The following is a 6,000-nucleotide window of genomic DNA, read 5'->3' on the forward strand; positions in this document are numbered from 1 at the left end:
GAAAATGAAGCAAATGGAGGTTAAGTGATTTTCTCAGAGTCACACAGCTAGTAAATGTCTGAGGCCAATTTTGAACTCAGGTATTCAAGAAAACAAAGTGCAACCTGGCAGGCTCTTCTTTTTTAAAAATAGAGTGCCCCTCTTCCATACAGTAAAATCATTCAATATTTCTTGAAAGCTATAATAGAAATAGTCCTCTTCAGTAACCTTCTAATAATAACATCAGATGAAATACAAAACAATTACATGTATTCTCACCTAAGGTGATTTCCACTGTGATGGAGTAGGTCCAAAGCAGAATCCAAGTTGAATTGGGATTCCTTGTAGGATGGTTAATTTCTCTAGATCCTTCTATTTGTAGATGATGTGCTGATTTTATCAAATCCAGGACACTGCAGATCCTCCTGGAAGAGATCTGTAATCAATGAAGAGAATTTTACCTGACCATCAACACAAGAAAGACTAAGTGAATGAAGAATGTCTATTGCCCAGACAACAATATACATTTAAGTGGATAGACAATAGCATTTATCCAACAATACATATACCTGAGATAATGAAGATGGACAACAATTAAGGCCCAAAATTGAACAGGAGGAGGGGAATGGGAGAGATTACCATCAAGAGTCTACTCCTTTTTAATACCAATATTCAACAATTGTGACCATGGCATCAAAACATAGAATGTAACAGTCACCAAAGAATTAAAAGTCAAAATCATAGAGCATATGAACAAAGAACAATTTGTGGGTGTGAGCAGGCTGTAACTTATAACTAATGAAGAACTTTAAAGAAGAATAGGAGTAAAACAAACTATCAAAGCAATTGTGCAACTATATAATAGGAAGACAATAGTCTTACGTGACAAAGACAGAGGATGGCAAGTAGACAGCCATAGTACTCCCCTGCTACCTAAGAGATTTCAGAATAAATTGAGGAAGGCTTCTAGTATGTTGTGTAGAACCTCATGGCTACCTTTTAGGAATGTCTGGAAAATAATTGCATGTATGGAGCAAGCAAAGATGAGTTTCTGCATCATTAGGGAGAGCTCTAAAGTAGACAGGATCCACAATTCATTCGAATAAAAATTATGAATGTAAGAAATTCAGAGAAACATGAGACTTGTATGAATTGATGCTGTACCCCTCAAGGCTTGGTCTTAGGTACTCTTAGGTGCTCATCCAATCTATTGCCAAATTTTGTTTCCACCTTGACATCTCTCACATATATCTCCTTTTCTCCACTTACACAACCACCACCCCAGTTCAAGCCCTCAACACCTCTCCTTTTGACTATTGCAATAGCTCTCTACCTGGCCTGCTTCATGTCTTTTCCCACTCCAATCTGTTCTCCATTCAGCAGCCCAAATTACTTGCCCAAAGAGTAGGTCTGCTCATGCTACCCCTCTACTCAGTAATCTTCAGAAGCTTCCATGATAAAATAATGGAATTTGGCAGAGGCCCAGGGGTCTGACCTGATTGATTTAGTGGTGTTTGAACTGAGTGTGAATGAGAAAACTACTAAGTACCCACTTAAAATGATTAGATTTTTAGCCACACCTGGCTGGCCCTGTTAAACCTAGTTTAAACTTGGCCAGCCCTGAAAAGGAGTGTCCTCAGAGGCTGTGGACTGCATCATCAACAGAGGACCAGTCTCAGCCACACAACTTGAAGGACCTCCCCTTTGGGGGGAGGGAGAAAAAATAGAAAAAGGGACCCTCAACAGAAAGTTGGGGTCTCTGAATTAGCTGAACTGGAAGCAAGTTTGGGCATTGTGTCAGGCTTTGCTAGAGCCAGGGAGATTATCCATTTTCCTCTTTCCCTATTCCCTTGTCATTCACTTAATTAATTTCACCTTTGCTATGTATTTTATTCCCATTAATAAAACCTGATTTGTTTGTGGAAAAGAGGCTGTCGATCCCCTTTCTTATTGGCCTGGGAGAAATAAATAAAAAAGGCAGTTCAGAGGGGAGGAAACTTTGGACCTAGAGGTCCCTCCTTATTTTCTGAACCCCAATATTATGGCAAGCCACCCAATTAACTCTCCCCATATTAAATTTGGTCCCTAATCAAAATCAAAGATAGAACCTGGTGTCTGGCATTTAAAGCTCTTCCTGACCTGGACTTTTCCCTCTCCAATATTCTTACACTTTATTTCCCTCTATGTACTATGCAATCTAGGTATCCTGTTTAATTTGCAGATACTCCCATTTCCCACTTTTTCTTGAAAATGATATTCTATCTCCATCTCCCTGCTTTTTACTGACTGACACCCATGTCTGGAATGCTCTTCCCCTTTACCTCTGTCTCTTTGTTTATCTGACTTCCTTCAAGATGGCTCAAATCCTTGCCTTTCTTCATGTCTCCAGTTCTCAGTGTTGTGCCTGGCATATAGTAAATACTTAATAAATGCTCACTGATCAACTGACTGATTCAAAGTGAAATAAGCAGACCCAGAAAAGCAATATATCCAAATGATTACAGCAATGTAAGTGAAAATAAACCAAAAGAAAACCAAACTGAGACAATCAAAGAAACAATAATAGTCCCAGGAAAAAGATAATGAAACATACTTTCCTTCCCTTGGCAGTGAGGAAGGAGTATTACAGTGGCAGAATGTTGTATATATTTTCAAATGAAGTCACTGTTGGTTGTTTTTGCTTAATCAATACTCTCTCTCTCTCTCTCTCTCTCTCTCTCTCTCTCTCTCTCTCTCTCCCTCCCTCCCTCTCTATCAGGATTTGGAGTACAGGGGAAAGGGTTTATATGTAGAAATGACTGTGATATAACAACACAAGACATTGCTAAAACTTAAAAACAAATGGATTGTCTCCTTTCATTAATTTCTTAAAGACTAGGAATAGATAAATTCAGAGCTCATTTTTAGAACTGGTGCATAAACTTTCTACAACCACTAAATTATAATTTATTAAATTATAACTATATGCTAGTGACCTAAACAGTAGCCTATAAAAGGCTCAGCCTGGGGGCAGCTAGGTGGTGCAGTGGATAGAGCACCGGCCCTGGAATCAGGAGTACCTGAGTTCGAATCCGGCCTCAGACACTTAACACTTACTAGCTGTGTGACCCTGGGCAAGTCACTTAACCCCAATTGCCTCACTAAAAAAAAAAAAAAAAAAGGCTCAGCCTGCCTTCAGTGTTGCTGAATTCCCTTTATTTATCTCTTTTAATATATCCACATCAGTTTTTCCAAATATCTTTCATACTCTTCAAGTTCCCATTCCTATTCCTCCTGCCACTCACTTTCAAGAGTGGGCCTGTGGAGCAGCTATGTGGCACAGTGGATAAAGCACTGACCCTGGATTCAAGAAGACCTGAGTACTAGCTGTGTGACCCTGGACAAATCACTTAATCCTCATTGCCCTGCAAAAAAAAAAAAAAAAAAAAAAAAAAAAAGGAGTGCGACTGTCATCCTCATTAACTGAGGAGTCTGAGGTATCCTGTACAAGCTATCTTATCTCCCTTAGTCTTTTGTTCAGTTGTGTCTGACTCTTTGTGACCCTATTTGGAGTTTTCTTGGCAAATATAATGAAGTGATTTGTCATTTCCTTCTCCAGCTCATTTTAAGATTAGGAAAATGAAGCAAACAGAATTAAGTGACTTGCCCAGGATCACAAAGCTCGTAAGTGTCTGAGGTCAGATTTGAACTCACTCATTCACTTAATTAATTTCACCTTTGCTATGTATTTTATTCCCATTAATAAAACCTGATTTCCTGACTTCAGACCCAGTACTCTATCCAATGAGCTACCTAACTGACTTCCCTTCTTCTACCATTGCAAATTTGTTTTTTATCTTCACTTGGGTTCTCTTCTTTTCCTTCTGTCTCTGTGGAATATGTTCTTTCTCCTTTTCAAGGTAAATCCCTCTGCCTTTAATCTTGGTCCATCATTTGCCACCTCCTCAGGGACTTTGCTCCATTTATAATCCCTTCTCTCTTGCTTTTTCAACCTCTCCCTCTTCATTGACTCCCTTCTATCTGCATCTAGCTGTCCTTCCCTTAAAAATAATCTTTCTTCAAACCTAATATACTAGAAATCTTGTTCCCTTTAGCACCAAATTTAGAAGTAAGTATTTAATATTTAATGAGTCTATTTCTTGAATTTGCCCCTTAGCCCCTTGCAGCTTCAGATCCCTCCACTCCACTGAAACTGCTCTCTCAAAGTTCACCAGAACATCCTAATCCTCAGATCCAGTCAATTTTTTTTATTTCCCACCATCCTTCACTACTTTAGCATTTTACACCTGATGAGTCTCTCCTTAATTTTTTCCTCTCTTGGTTCTGTTTTAGTAATCTGATCATTCATCTGATGTTTTTGCTTATTTCTTTTCTTTAGTGCTCCTTGAAGTTCCATTACAGACTATCTTCTTTTTCTATATTTTCTTCCTAGGTGATACTGGAAGCCTGGGTAGCTTTAATTTACTAAATCTATTTTTTTTAAAAAACTTTAAACGATTTCAATTTAATTTAACAAGCATTTATCATGCACCAACTGTATGATTTCTATTATGGATAAGACAAAAAGAAATAGTTCCTGTCCTCAGAGAGTTTACATTCTATTAGGAATTATGATGTACATAGATAGACAAATACCAAATATATGTACAAAGAAATTATGGGAGTGAGTGGGTAGAGAATACTAACAGTTGGGTATATCTTGAGAGACATTGTGTAGATGGAACTTGAACAGAGCTTTGAATAAAATCAAGGATTTTAAAATGCAGAGATAAGGAGGGAGTGAATACCAGGTACCCCATGTTCTAAGGAATATGCTGTGCAAAGCATGAAGGTAGGAGATGGACTTCTATGTATGGGGTAATAGGACATAGTATCATTAGTGGGAACATAGTATGTGAGGATAATATGAATTAATTCTAAAAAATGAAAACTGTAGTTACTAGAAATTTAGTAGCTGTAGCCATATTGTAAAGGACTTTAAATATCAAAAAGGTATTTCTCTTTTGCCCTAGAGACAATAGAGAGCAGCTATTGAATCTTATTAATTAGAGGAGTGATAGTCAGACTTTTGCCCCAAGAACAGCACTTGGTGGCTATGTGGAGGATAGATTGTAGAAGAAAGGAAGCAAGGGAAACAATTAAGAAGCTAATCTTCCAAACTCCAGTTCTACATTTCTAAATGTCTATTTGTCATCTTTCTCTGAATGACCTATCAATACCTGAAATGCAATTTGTATAAAACCAAACTAATTTTTTCTCCCTTGTTATATCAGCAATTCCTTCTCCCTTCCTCTTTTTTTGTCCATAGCAGCAAGAGCAATGACTTCTGAAACCAAAGTGAGTTGGGAGAAGAGGTGAGTTTTCCTTGAATTGAAAGGATTCTTGTTGTACAAAAGCAAACAATTACCATAGGTCTCTACATATACAAGTGGTGTCACAAATATGGCAAGAGTGGGGAAAGACTCCATTTCCCACACAGTAAAAAAGCATTGAGTGGGGATTGTGAGAAAGTGAAAAGCATCTGGAAAATTAACAAAGAGGAGGAGGAGGAAAAGGAGGAGGAGGAAAAGGAGGAGGAGGATGAAAAGATGGAGGAGGATACAGTAGTCTTTGTATCTTGTCTAGCATCAAGAGTTCCTTAGGTGACTCTGAAGGTCCTACAGGGGAATGATATAGAAGTGGGGACATTGAACAGAAATGCTAGAGGGATAACTGCAGAACCCATGACTGCCACGGGAGCAGAAATTACAAGGCACTTAATATGTGGGGACTTTCCCAGTAAGTGGTATAAATTTTCTAGTAATTCAGACTAGATCATTCTGGGAAGAGGAGAAAAAACTCCCCAGAAAGTTGGACAATAAATCATTTCCTAATTATTTTCACTAAAGGAGCAAGATGCCAGACCCTACTCTGTCCTTTACTGTCCTCAATAAATATCTTGAGGTAAAAAGCTGATTGAACAGTTAAAAGATGAGGTACCTCCAAAACTGTACTGGAAATAAGCTAAATTCAAAGACTCTC

This window comes from Dromiciops gliroides, chromosome 3, assembly GCF_019393635.1.
Source record: "Dromiciops gliroides isolate mDroGli1 chromosome 3, mDroGli1.pri, whole genome shotgun sequence".
Classification (NCBI taxonomy): domain Eukaryota; kingdom Metazoa; phylum Chordata; class Mammalia; order Microbiotheria; family Microbiotheriidae; genus Dromiciops; species Dromiciops gliroides.